This window comes from Cervus canadensis, chromosome 14, assembly GCF_019320065.1.
Source record: "Cervus canadensis isolate Bull #8, Minnesota chromosome 14, ASM1932006v1, whole genome shotgun sequence".
Classification (NCBI taxonomy): domain Eukaryota; kingdom Metazoa; phylum Chordata; class Mammalia; order Artiodactyla; family Cervidae; genus Cervus; species Cervus canadensis.
The window spans coordinates 29,197,790-29,212,847 of record NC_057399.1 but is presented as its reverse complement, the minus strand read 5'-3'; the positions used below and the strand labels follow the sequence as shown (position 1 = coordinate 29,212,847).

Here is a 15,058-nt window from a genome sequence, read left to right as displayed (position 1 = left end):
AGGACTCTTCTTGGGACATGCCAAAGAGACCACAGATGGACACTATACTACCTTCTAGGGAAGGTGGGGTTGTTTTCTGCAGAACTGCTGTTTTGTTGAGTAGGACATGGAGGCTTTCTCAGAGCTGAATGGCCCTGGACCATCAAGGAGCCACTGGATGCTGCTCGAGCATCAAGGAGCTCGAGCAATCAGAAGCTCCTTCCCACCCGTCCTTCTGACTATACCAACTTTCTTTCTAAATAGGGGTTTAAAAATTTAAAGGCTTCAGTGACCCCCCAAATTATTAGCCTACCTTAACTGTCTCCATGTCTCCTCACTTCCAGGTATACCTGTCAATGCAAAGTGGGGACTGTCCGTATAAAAACAGTAAACAGCAGCAGCCCAAGGGCCCAATGAGATGGGTAGGGAAAATCTCTTCCGGTTAGCTCACTAAAGAAACCTTTCAATCTGTTTTCAGGGACAAGAGTTAGACCCACACGTTACATTATCTGAGTTCTAGTGAGGTGCTTTGGCATTGCATATTGTCTTGTTGAAGGTATGAGAGCATGTTGCACTGTTTTAGAACCTAGATACGAGGGGTTACATTAGCATATTATATTCTCTTTGGAGTGGATCTGTTTGCAGAGCATCTTCAACAGGATATTGTACACAGTTTCTTCTGTCATGTTATTTTCAGGCCTACCAGAGGCTTGCAGTTTCTCATCCAGGCTCTCAAAGGGAACCTACAGGTGATACACAGGAATTGAATGCATTCCTCCTCCCCCTCACCCACAATTGAAGCCTATTTCTTCTATAGCGCTTCACAATGCCCATAAAAGCCTAGATAATTGTTTGAATTCAATAAACTCTTCACAAACATTAATGGGATTTTTCCAGCAGTCTGAGCCCCATCATGAAATTTGATTTCTTCTTCTCCCCACCCCCTTGGTCTCATTGTAAGCTGCTCATGCTCTATATTTGCATGAGCCTCCAATTACAGCTTGGGTGTGTTCACGCTCCTGGGACTCCAACAGGTGTGTAATGGTGCTGTGCTGAGCAATGTCATCCAGGTAAATTCCCAACACATTTATGCAACTATGCCCCAACTACTCTATATTTGAAAAGTTTACACCCAAAAATAGTCCAAGGAGTTGGGTCTTCTTTAAAGGGAATAATATATAGATGTTGTAGCTTATTTTTTCACTCTAAATTTTCATATTAAATGCACAGAACTATTCTGTTTCTACCCTGTAAACCAAGTAAAATCCTATATAATTTTGAGGAAGAGGGATGGGGTGGGGAATGGAGGCATTGGCTATGCTATATGTATTAAACCCACTAAATTTAATTACAGCAAGTCTTGTTAAGCATTCTTATTTGCATTATCCTGCCTCCTTGGACACTGAATCTGTGAGTTATGTGAGATCTCATACATATATTCTACCTTAATTTAAGTTTCTCTTCTAGTTTTATTGAGATATAATTGACATATAACACTGTTTAAGGTGTACTGCATAATGGTTTGACTTACATACATCATGGAATGATTACTGCAATAAGTTTAGTTACACCTAACATCTCATATAAATACAAAATTAGAGAAAGAGAAAAAAATTTTTTTCCTTGTGATGATAACTCTTAGGATTTACTCTCCTAACAAGTTTCATATATAACATACCATTCTGCCTTAATCTTAAATTCTAGCCCAATTTATGACTCATCACCTCAAGTGAGAGAATGAATGATGATATCTGCTACAACACTGAGTAATTTTTCCTCATGACTTAGCCTCCAAGTGGCCATAAATGTGTTTCTGGCATTAAGAACCACTCAAATGTGTGAATTCAACACATTTTTATTTGAAACTAACAAAAACCATAATTGGAGAGATGGTGCGCTCTCCCACATTAGCAAAGGGTTGATCTACAGAAGTTGCCACCCCAACTTCTGTCATCAGTTTCTGTGGAAGACTACAGTATTCTAAAAATCAATTGGAATGATCCAAATGAGATGAATACCCCAGCTGCTTAACTGGAATATCCAACTGCAGCTTAGTAAGAATTATCCCTAGTTAATTCTTTCACTTACATTTAGCAATTATTTATTGAGTTGATATGGTCTACTGGGGAAGAAATAGAATGCACATCTGGAATTTTGAGTTCTGGTCCCAAACACTACATAGGAAACTATGTGAGCTTAGTCAATCACTTAACATCTCTGAATCTACTTCATCATTTATAAAAGGACAGACTATAGCTCACAGGGTAGTTGTGAATTTCAAATAAGACAATAGATTTGAAACTGCCACCAGTAAATTACCAAGCAATTATTATTTCTGTTGTTATCATAACAGTCTCAAGACACTGAAAGCCATGTAAAAAGTGTTTAAAGGTCAAGAGCTCTCAAAGCAGACTGCCTGGGGACAAACTCCAACTCTACACTTACTACCTATGGGAATACAGGCAAGGCACTTAATCTTATGTCTGTGAAATGGGGCCAAGCAGTACCTTATTTATAGGGCTGTTATAAGGATTGAATGAAATAAAACCTACAGAGCCCTAGACAATTCCTAGAACATTCTATGAATGTTCATTTTTATGATTCCACCAGACCATTTAAGCAGAGACTCAAGAATGAGGCTATTAGACGGACAGACAGACACATTCTATCTTGCCAGCTTCCATCAAGACTGGTAAAAGACAAATAAAACTTTGGGAGAGGGAAAAAAAAAAAACTCTGGGAGAACTCTCAAATGTCCCCTTTTCCCACTTTAGTTACCCGCTGCTCTATCTTTGTTGTGTTTCCTAAAATTCAAATGAGAGGGCAGGATGCATAAAATCTCTGATCTGAAAGGCTGTGCTGCTACCGTACATACAGTTGGTCTCCATACCTATCAACTGAAATTTCCATTCAGTGGGTTAAATCCACAGATGTGAAGCCTGCTGATGTGGAGGGCCCATTGTATTCATCATATTACACCATTTTATATAAGGAATTTGAGCACCTAAAGGATGTTGGTACCTTCAGGGGAAGAAAGCAATCCTCCGTGGAGGCCAAAGGAGAGCTGTATGTTTTTTGCAGGGGATATATAAAGAAAACACATTGGTGCTTGGGAGCTTGCAATTCAATGCTCACAAGAAAAGTGAAACAACAAAATTAACTCAGTGTCAGAGTATCTGCAATGCCGTATATGTTAAGTATTGGAATCTTAAAGATACTGAGGCATTCAGAGAAGGGCGAGATCAAACCAAAACTATTTCAGACAGTTCATCTTCATCCCAGGGCCTTCACAAGGAGTCTGAGAACCCATAACATAGAGATTCTGGATGGAGGAGTGATTAAGTCCAATAATAATAAGAGTCGGTGAAGATTACCCCACCCACATGCAGCCCAGCTTTGTCTGAACATGGACTGTAGTGACTTTCACTGTCAGAGAGAAATGTGGCCATACAGGGCTAGAACAGAGCACTAAGACATACTACACGCTGCCCAGCAGTTCATTAGAGAAATCCGAAGAGCACAGTAAGTTTCTTGAAAAACTCTTTTGTGAGAGCTCTATACATTCACTGTAAAGTGAAAGTGTTAGTCACTCAGTGGTGTCAGACTCTTTGAGACCCCATGCACTGTAACCCACCAGGCTCCTCTATCCATGGTGTTTTCCAGGCAAGAATACTGGAGTGGGCAGCCATTCCCTTCTCCAGGGGATCTTCCCGAGGCAGGGATCGAACCTGGGTCTCCTGCATTGCAGGCAGATTCTTTACTGTCTGAGCCACCACGGTATGTGCTCATAAAGGGGACCTTCATCACGTGGCTTTAATATTTTGGATGTTGGTCTCTTAGGGAACCATTACATTTACAAAATTCACATGTTGCATCTTTGTAATGAAATGACAAGTTCTAAAGGAGGATTTTTTTTTTTAAGCCCATCTCTGTTAATTGAACTTTTACATGTTTCTGGATCACTTACAAGTTCACACACTAACTCTGAATGTGTGACAGTAAAGAGTATAGTTTGGTATGAAGAAATGTTCTAGCCAGCGTCTTCAGATACACTAAAAATGACCTCTGTTTCTCGAATGCTTTTCACCTAATATTAAAGGGAGGAAACATCTGCCTAGTTTGAGTATGCAAGTCTCTTGAGGAAGTATCATCATCTTAGAGGCCCTCCCCTTTGTCCCCTTCTGTCTTGCTGTCTTTGTGTTTAGAGAGTACTGTCACCTGGGGAGGACCCCTAGGTTCATGCATTCATGTGTAATCCCACTGTAGTGGCCCTGGTACACAGGTGAATTTCTGCATGAGCTCCACAGATACCCCAGTTATGAAGAGAGCACTTTTAAAAAGGAATGTTTGAAACGCAATTTTGTTCCATCTTCTTGATGACCTATTCCTTTCACTAAATTTGCTTGTCAGTTCCATAACAGAAGTGAAAACAGAAACTATTTGGCATCCAATTACAACAACAACATAAAATAATGTTAAACAAAAATGAAAACAGAAACTACTTGGCACGCAATTACAACAAAAAAAATATATTAAAATTTGAAGGGATCTGAAAAATATTAGTTTCCCCTTGTGGCACACACCTCTAGCTGTTCATCCATCAAAATCCTTTTTTGCTTTGAGCACATAGCCAGACTGTGATTCCAACATCCCTTTTCATTAGGTATGATCACAGGTCTAAGGTTTCTCTATGAGAATCAGAAAGCAGCAGAAATGATATCAAGCACCAGGCTTGACCTATAAAAACCCCTTAACGTTTGATTCTCCATCCTCTTCCCTTCCAGTTGACTAGTAAATTGATCTCCAGGTAAAGTGGCCAACCATCCCATTTTGCCAGGAGTTTTCCAGTTCTAACGATGAAATTCTCCCATCCCAGGAAACCTTTTAGTCCCAGGCAAACTGAGATGGTTGGTCAGCTTACCTCAATGTGACCTTAGAAGTTATATGCTAACTTCAGAGAGTAGAACCACTGTCAAGCTGGGCCCACAAGTAGCTACAGGGAGGAGAGTTGCCCTGCTACAAGCAAGACTTCAGCAAAAAACATAACAATCTTCTATTTTATCGTGCCATTATATGTTTTGATTTTTTTACAGTGACATGGCCTACTCTGATAAATGCCAAAAGGAGAAAGCAGAGCCATGTCTAAGTAAAACAGCAAGAAAAAAATCATAGGGGGACTTCCCTGGCAGTCTAGTTAAGATTCCAAGTTTAGAGTTAAGACTCTGAGTTTCCAATGCAGGAGGCATGGGTTTGATCCCTGACTGGGGAACTAAGATTCTGCATACCATTTAGTGCAGACAAAAAAATAGAATAAAAAATTATAAAAGCTAAAAATAAATGTTAGGGATAAATCGATGAGGAAGATTAAGAGGTAAAAACTTCTAGTTGTGAAATAAATATCACAAGTATGAAATATATAGTGTGGAGAGTATAGTCAGTACATAATATCTTTGTATGGTGATAGATATTAACTAGACTCACTGCGGTGATCATTTTGAAATGTATAGAAATTACCAAATCACTATGTTATGTAACAGGAACTAATATGGTTTGTAGGTCAAAAATACTTCAAAAATAAACAAACTTATAGAAAAAGAGATTAGCTATGTGATTACCAGAGGGTAGAGGTGTGGGGAGGGGGAACTGGTTGAAGGCAGTCCAAAGGTACAAACTGCCTGATATAAGATAAGTAAGTACTAGGTATATAATGTACAACATAATAAATATAATTAACAGTGTGTGTGTGTGCTCAGTCATGTCTGACTGTGACTCCATGGAGTGTAGCAAGCCAAGTTCCTCTGTCCACAGGATTATCCCAGCAATAATACTGGACTGAGTTGCCATTTCCTCCTCCAGGGGATCTTCTCGACCCAGGGATCAGACCCAAGTCTCCCACAGCTTCCGCATTGCAGGTGGATTCTTTACCATTGAGCCACCTAGGAAGTCAATAATTAACGGTGCAGTATGCCACTCATAGAGAGAGAGACAGAGACAGAGACAGAGAGAGAGTCCCTTGGACTTCAAGGAGATCAAACCAGTCAATCCTAAAGGAAGTCAACCCTGACTATTCATTGGAAGGACTGATACTGAAATGGAAGCTCCAATACTGTGGCCACCTGATGTGAAGAATGGACTCACTGGAAAAGACCTTGATGCTGGGAAAAATTGAGGGCAGGAATAGAAGGGGGCAAGGATGAGATGGTTGGATGGCATCACCAATTCAATGAACATGAGTTTGAGCAAACTCCAGGAGACAGTGAAGGACAGGAAACCTGGAATGAAGTCCCAAAGAATCAGACACGACTGAGAGACTCAACAGCAGCAGCAGCAGTTACCTTGGACTTAACATACCCTGGATGAATTTGTGATCTACCCCCACAACCCTCCTCCACGTGCTGTCTTCCCCATTTTAGCTGATGGTAACTTCATCCTTTGATTTTTACCACCAGGATTTTATTTTATAATATTGAGTTGGCCAGAAAGTTCATTCGGATTTTTCCATAAGATATTATAGACAAACCCAAACGAGCTTTTTAGCCAACCCAGTATTTCCTCACTCAGTTATGCATATCAGCGGGTCTCTTGCTGTTCCTTGAATTTGCCAACAAGCCTCCACTCTTCCTTGGGCCTTTGCACAAGCTGCTCTCTGCCTGCAGATATCCCCCAGATAAGGCATAGTTAATACCTTACTTCCTTCCAGTCTTGGATCAGATGTCACCTTTACAAATGAGGCCTCCTACAACTACTCTATTAACAATTGCAACTCCCAGCATTCTAAATGCAGTTACCTTGCTCTGATTTTTCAGTATCATTCACCATGTTTTAACATGCCATATCATTCACTTGTGTGTTATAACCATTTTTTATTGCCTATCTTCCACAATGAGAATGTAAGCCCCATAAAGGCAAAAACTTGGTTTGTTTCATTGACTGGGATACCACAAGTCTCTCAAACACTTGCTGGGTTGTTATCAGCACCACGTTTTATTTGTTAAATAAGTGAGCACCTATTTACTGAACACCTACTGTATGTCAGCTGTTCCGCTAGACCTTTAGGCTGCAACCTGAACAGCGGACCTGAGCCCTGCTCTCCTGCAGCTCACAAACTAGCTGTCATCCTTAAAAGGACAACTCCGCACACTCAGCTCAGATGGCTCCATGGTGTTACAGAAACAGGAAAAAGGATACATAACCAACTCTAGTAGGGTGCAATGTAGGAGCATGCAACAGAGAGGTTTTCAAAGGGCCAGCCTTTCAGAATAGCCTGTGGAAAACCTGGAGTAATTATTCAGGGAGATGCAGAGAGGATCCTCCACCCCAAACAACAAAATAGATTCAGTTTCCACCCCATAAAATGGACAAGAGTCCTGTGAAGGGAAGGTTCTATACAAAATGAGCAGGCCACAGACCTCCTGTTTAAAAAAGAATTTAGCTCAGATGAAGCATAGAGGATTCTCTCTAAACATTCTCCAATTCTGGAATGCTTTGGGGAGACAGGTATTCAGGAGAGGAATGCACTGCCGAGCACAGTGATTTGCATGCAGCACTGAACTTGGAGGGTTGAGAGGTCAGAGCTCGTGAGAAGAGCTAGGAAGATGGAACCCTAAATGTGAAAGCTAACACAGTGCAGATCCTTTCCAGCCTCTGCCCCTTGAGCTCAAGAGTGGAAGTGGGGCTGTGGAAGGGTTGAAGTGTTTTGTAGACTGAAGTTGACCGCAAATCTCCAGCACCTATAAGACGTCATCACTTTTATTGTTGGATGTGTGTATTGCATACCATTTCTATAAACTGCAAGTTGTAATATAAGCTTTTGGAAAGAATGCTGGTGTTTTCTCTCCGATACTGCCAGGAGACCCATGAAAGAAGGCTCTGCTAACTGGCATGATATGAATTATGAAAAGTTACTTGAACAAATGTACTGACTAAAGTGTTACACAACCCCAAATGCAAGACACAGACACAGGCCTGCAGCCAGGAGTTCTGAAAGTCCCTGGAGAGACAGGAAAATGTGCTCTTCCTTCTGCACCCAGATCTCCAGAAAAGAGGCCACCTAACAGACAACCTTAGTTATGGTCAGCACAGAAAGTGAAAAAGTGCAGAATTGACACAGTACTTCTACTTGAGACAAGGAATATAATGCTTTAGGTCTCAAAGGAAAGGAATCTTTCAGTTCTGATTTGCTTCCATCACTTCTGTCATAAAAACACAGACTTTTCACACTGTAAAGGGTAATACGGACAATATATTTTTAAGACAAAAATCATACTACAAAGCAGATTTTGCATTACTTCCTAAAGTTTAAAATGGAAACATATGAACATGTGTGTGTTTACATGTGCATGTGTGTGAATGCATACATTTGTGTGTGTGCATACATGTGTGCCAAGGTAATAGTCGAGGGAAGGCTGGAAAGACATAACCCAAGACGTCAAAATCAATCATCATGAGGTATTGAGACTAGGAGGGATTTTTTTTTTCATATATTTCACAATCTACTACAACATGTATTACTTTTCTAATCAGAAAGCCACACACAATGAACAGACTAAAGGGAGAGATTTGTTGCCAAAACTGGATGAGGACAGACAGAGGAAACGGCCGCAGAGAATGAGCTGAGGTTTCCTGCTCTGCACATCGGATCCTAGGGCACTGAAGGAACACGCAGATGGGGTCACACAGCTAGGGTCAGCAGTCCCAGAGGAACTGTAGAAAGCAGGCGTGGTTCCAGAAGACTGCAATTTACAAATGTTGTCCAGATTTTCAAAAGATGGGGATGGGTGAATTTCAGAGTCTCAATCCTGAGGCATTTGACATCAATCCTCGCACAAATTCAAGGAAAGGTTATTAAACAGATGGCTTCTGAGCTCTTAGCACGGGAAGTTGTAGGCACCCTGGAAACACATCATGCCAAACCAACCTTTATTCTTGTTTTGGTTGGGCTAAGACTTGCAAGGGAGAGGGGCCAAGGCACCTGAGAGTCTTTACTGACATCTGCTAACACTAAGAGCCTTCTCTGCTGGTGAAATCAGGCCAACGAGGAAAGACAAGAGCAGGCACGCCCTTCAGGATGAAAGAGGCATTTGGAAAGCTGACTACATGTCTAAGATGGGAGGGAAAGGGAGAAGCAGGTCCCTCTGCAAGAACACTTCCCGAGAAGCTCAGGAGACAGCTCCTCATTACTTAGATGTCACCTCTTCAGGGTCCCTCCGACCACCCAAATCAAAGTCGCCCCTCTCTGGTCACAGTTTATTTTTCCTTCAGAGAATTCCTCCCTCTCTGAAATGATCCTATTTATGAGTCACATGTCTTCTATCTCTTTTCACTAGAACGTAAGTCTGCATGAACAAGAATGATGTCTGTTTTGTTCAGAGCTCAATGCCCAAGGCCTGGCACATAGTACAAATCGACAAATAATGTGTTCAGTAAATGAAATCTGCTCCTACTCTGCATTCTATCCCTGGAAACATCCACAAAATTGCCTTACTTCAGACAACCATCATCTCCTTCCCCTCATCCGTGAGCACTAGGGCCTCTGAAGGGGCCTCCCTGCCTCCAGCATCACTACATTTAATCCCTTCTCCTCCCTGGCCCATGGTTGGCTCTGATGAGAAGCAAAGATACTTGGCAAAATTCCTCTCCCACCAATAATGAGAAGCACCAGGTATGAGGTAGAAAAGCAGTGAGGACATTTTATTGATTATTACAGATAAGGACTTTGGACTCGGACTATAATATGCAACATCTTACCCTGGACAGGACAGTTGATTACGTGTGGTTAAACGTAGCCCAGTGTAGGAAGGCTTTCACCATTTCAGCAGCCAGACAAGTCCCTCCTTCTTTACAGAGAAGAGCCAATTAGCAGGTTGCACATGGACCAAATCTCCTCTCTTGACACTTCCCCCCAGAAGGTAGCAGAGTTTCCCTCTCCCAGGACTAACACAGCAATGGAGATGAGACAGGTAGCCCCAGGAAATGAGAATTCTCCTGGTTCCTATGGAGCCAAGTTCTCTAGGGCTTAAGCTCAGCCTTCATATTGGGCCTCATAACTTCAGTTTTATGATTCTTTAGGCCAGGAAGGAAGTCTCCTGGCAGTTATTACAGGGACAGACTTGGGGACCAGGCTACCTGGCTTCAAAGCACAGCTTTACTGTCCACTCTCCATGCCACTTTGGGCAAGATGGTTAATCTTTCTGTGCACCAGTATCCTCAGCTATAAAAAGGGGGTAGGATAGGATCTAACTCACAGGCTTTCTGCAAAAAAAGAATATGAGTTAATAAATGAAACGTGTTCTGAACCATGCATACATATATTAAAGCTATATAAAGCTTTTGCCATTGTTACAAATCTGAAAACGCCTAGTATTTCAGTAAACCACCATAAAGGGTCTTTAGTGTGTATTGAGTATTTTTATTAATCACTAAGTTCAGCATTAAATTCTAGCTCCCACATTAGAAGAAGAACAGGGACAGGTAGGTACCACATCAAAGGGTAAGAAAGAGCAACTAGGTTCACATTCTGCTTCTATCACATTTTACCTGTGAGGCTTTGGTCATGGCATTAGGGCTGCCCATACCTTGATCATAACTTACATTAAAATTTTTAAAAAAGATAACTCCTCAGATCTTCTTATGGCATTATTATAGATCTAAAAGAGCAAGCATGAAAGGTGCTTTATAAAGAAAAAAAGATGGGCTTCCCTGGTAGCTCAGACAGTAAAGCGTTGGCCTACAACGCGGGAGACCCGGGTTCGATCCCTGGGTTGGGAAGATCCCCTGGAGAAGGAAATGGCAACCCACTCCAGTATTCTTGCCTGGAGAATCCCATGGACTGAGGATCCTGGTAGGCTACAGTCCATGGGCTCGCAAAGAGTCAGACATGCCTGAGCGACTTCACTTCACTGGGGGATCGGGATGAGGAATACATGTAAATCCATGGCTGATTCATGTCAATGTATGACAAAAACCACTACAATACTGTAAAGTAATTAGCCTCCAACTAATAAAAATAAATGAAAAAAAAAAAGAAAAAAGTACTATTATCAAGAAATGAGGTCTTCTTACTGTTACCACAACTTATGAAATAAGCCCATCACCAACAAAGAGGAAATACAATTGTTTAAAGAATGGAGCAACCTCACTGGTCCTCCAGGCTCTGAAACTAACTGCCTGTGTGATCTTAATAAATCTCTATGGGCTTCAGTTTCCTCATCTATAAAATAAAGTGGAAAATTACAAATGTCCCTTCTGACCTTTCTCTTACAGGAGAATTGCAAAGCAGGAGCTTTTGAGATACAGGTTTTGCATATGGCAAAGCACCCCATAGACAATACTCACATTATTAATTTAGTTATTAATAATCTACATGTTAGTATATGATTTTTTCCACTAATGAAAACATCTAAAAATGTCTTCATCAAATACAGGTGCACAGACACTGAGTTATTATTGCGTAGGAATACTTTAATTCAAAGCATTATCACATAGTAAGAAAACTAGGGTTTTGCAAGTTTGTCAAACAAAATAATCAGGACTATAATATACATAATGCTAAAGTACTGCTAATGTGCAATTCATTCATTCCTTAAACATTTTCAAGGGCCTACAATTTTCTGGATCCTATGAAAAACAAATGAGATGGCAAAGGTCCTGGTCTCACCACACTGATTCTAAGAGTAAATGTGAATACAGATACATAAGCACAATGATAACAAACAAGTACAAAAAAGTTGATAAACAGAAAGGTATGCTAAGAAGTCATTTCTAGCAAGAGACATGCCATCTAACACAGGTGGTCAGAGAAAATGTCTTCAAAGGGATGACATTAAACTAAAATCCAAATGATAAGAATGATTGACCTTGTGAAGAGATGAAGACAAGTGTGTTAGGCAGAAAAAATAACAATTACCAAGAGTGAGGATAGGACAGAGTTTGGAATACCTGAGTAACTGAATGCGTGGGAACTTGGGCAAAGCAATAAAACATGGGAAAGAAGGGAGTCAAGATGAGGAGGCTAGACTGGATAGGGCTTTGTGAGCCATGGAACAAATTTCGATGTTATTCTAAGATGAATGAAGAATATAGGCTTCACAAGGACATGTCATTGGTCAACTTCTTATGAATATATTCATGTAGACGATGACAATTCTTCTAGTGTTCTTATTAACCACCTTTGGATTGTCTGGGGGATTTTGTTTTGGGTTCTGCAATTTGCTAATGAGCTCCAACCACTTTCTCGATGAACGTGGTGTGGTATCTTAGATTACTTCAAAATACATCACTTATCCAAGAAGTCAGGTCTAATTTGGGTGATAGCTTTCAGACCTAAGGATGACCCAACCCTTCCCTGGATGGTCTTATGACTAAATAATTGCAGAGTCCCAATGTCTTTTGTGAATGCACAAGATCAATGCAGGGAGAGACACAAGATCAATGAAAGTTGTAGAAAGGCAGATTTCAATTCAGCATAGGCTTTCTAAAAGTTGAGTTTCACCAAATTGGACTAGAGGAGGAGTCTACACATTTCTTCCGTTAAGGTACAGATAGTATGCTTTTTAGCTCACACAATTTCTGTCCTAACTATTGAACTCTGTGCCTGTAGCACAAAAGCAGCCATAGGTAATACATAAACAAATGAGCATGGCTGTGAGCCAATAAAACTTTATTTACAAAGGAAAGATAGTAGACTGGACTTGGCCTACAGAATATACTTTGCCAACCCCTAGAATAGGCCAGAGAAGGCGAAATGGCTGCTCACCAATGTCATCTAGCCCATAACCATGTTTCATTAGGCCCAAACTGTGTTTTAAAAATAGAAAACAAAAAAAGAGTATTTTACCAAAAAAATCCAGATTCCTAGCTGTTCTTTAGAAAGTAGATTAGTAACACAGAGTCCACATTCCTACATGTCAACAGTGTCAGCAGTTGTCTGGAACTGGGTAGAGGCTGCCTGATTTGGAAGGAACCATGGACTCTCCAGGTCACCGCAGACCCCACCACAGGCCTCTCGCCTTCCTGACTTTGGGGTTTAATATCAGTTGCCACTTAGCATCATGCTCACCCATTTTTTTCCCTGATAGTAGAGAATTATTTCTCTGAACCTGCATCTATATCAATGTAGGAAAATAAAAGACAGATTGAAAATGCCACATTACAAGAAAAATGAGAAAAGGCATATGGGTTTAATATGCATACAAAGGATGCTGTGATGAAAGAATCATTGTTTCTATGTTCCTTTTTTTCAGTTTTGAACTTAAAATATTTACATATTTACATATTTATATCATGTTACATCCTTATGACATAGTTCAGTAACCACAAAAACAGTTTGGATCTACTTCTGCATTTGATTTTCTTGTTCTGGACCATCTGTTACTTTACTAGTTCCCATAGTAGTTGAGCTTAGAATAGACCAGTATATAGGCAAAGGGTACCCCATCCCTGAAGATTGAAAGCCGGTGAGTCACTCAGTTGGAAATGTTTGCATTGTGGATCCTACTTTGGACTAGAGACTGTGATAATCTCTAAAGCTTTGATTCTAAAATCTTGACAGTCTGAATCCCAACCATGGCGGGGTAACTCAAGTCACAGTGCAGTCATTCTCACCAAATGGCCAAATAGGAGTGCATCTACCTCATAAATATAGATACAGGTAGCAACTTCATGAACAGAGATCAAAGTGAATGACATGTGAATAATCCAGTTGATCGAGGAAGAAAACCAAAATAACAATTTAGGCATAAGGCAGCTGGTGACTGCAGAGCAAGCTGAGATAATCCCATGGTTCCACACAGATTGAGTCTTCCCATCTCTGTGTCTTTTGAGAGGGATCAGGTAATACATGCTTCCCTCCCCACTGGATTCCCAGCCTCTGGAGTCAGTTTGCATCCCATTTAGTTGCTTGCCTACAGGGTCATCCAGTTTTACTCCCTAGCCTTTCTTTTTAATTTGCACAGAACTAACCCCTTCTAAAAGGAAACTCCCAGAATTCCCAGCAATTCCACATCTAGGACTCAGAGCTTTCACTGCCAGGACTGGGGCTTGATCCCTGGTCAGGGAACTAATACCCCACAAGCTGTGCAGCTCAGCTCCAATAAATAAATAGGTATATAAAAAAATGGAAACAAAGGAAAAAGCTGGGGCACATACACAAACCCAATCAAATAACTCTTCAGCTTAAAGAACATCCAAGTAAGCAAAAAATTTCCAACAGTGACGGTGACTAAAACAATTGAGCCTCAAACACAATGATTATACATGTGTAATAAAGATGTTGAGAGTGACTGGAAACAAATACACAAAAATGAAAGTTGTAGGAGACTAAAAACCTATGAGAGCATGACACTGCTCTTAAATTCCTTGTAATTTTATAGTATTCTTATAATAAGAAAATAAAAGTGTAAGACATGGCGTAAAATTCATTATAAAGAAAAAATCATTTGCAAGTAAGGAGTAAAATCTAGTGTGACTCTCAAATAAAGGTGATGCCTTCTAATCATTTTAAAAACAAACTGGTAAGCTTTTGTTGCTACTTAGAAAAATGAAGACAGTAGATAAAGCTACTGGAGAAGTTAAGAATGTCGGATAAGGAAGCTTTTGGACAAGGCTTGTCACATTATTCAGTGAGATTCTGTGCTCTGGAATATGCTGAAGGAATTCCAGTTCACCTTTTGCTTGTCTAAAGATGTCACTTAAAATAACAAAATTGCATGTCATTAAAGTAAGCATTCTCCAGATGACTTTCACAGGACTAGAAAAATCTAAACCTTTGTCCTCCCTTGTTACAGCTCAAGTCCTAACATTACTTCTTACTACTCATAACTACATGGATGGCTCCAACAATATGACAAAAATAATTTACTTTGCCCATTTTGTTTCAGATCACTGCTCACTCATTAAGTCTTTGTGACTTAGAAACACAGAAAATTTACAACATACGTGTAAACAAAATTGTCTAGACAACCTTACTCATTTAACAGATAGATTAAAGGTAGGTGAAATATCAAACATGCACTTAGCACCTATGTCAGGAAGCTGACCTGTGTCTATACAATTTCTGATGGGGCTCAGATATGTTATAACT

At 40.4% G+C, this 15,058-nt stretch overlaps 1 long non-coding RNA gene across 1 annotated transcript in view; it reads right to left on the bottom strand.

Annotated features, from left to right (window-relative positions):
- Window positions 1–15,058, bottom strand: part of LOC122453379 — a 62,886-nt gene that overhangs the window by 24,035 nt on the left and 23,793 nt on the right. The gene's annotated exons all lie outside the window — the stretch shown is intronic.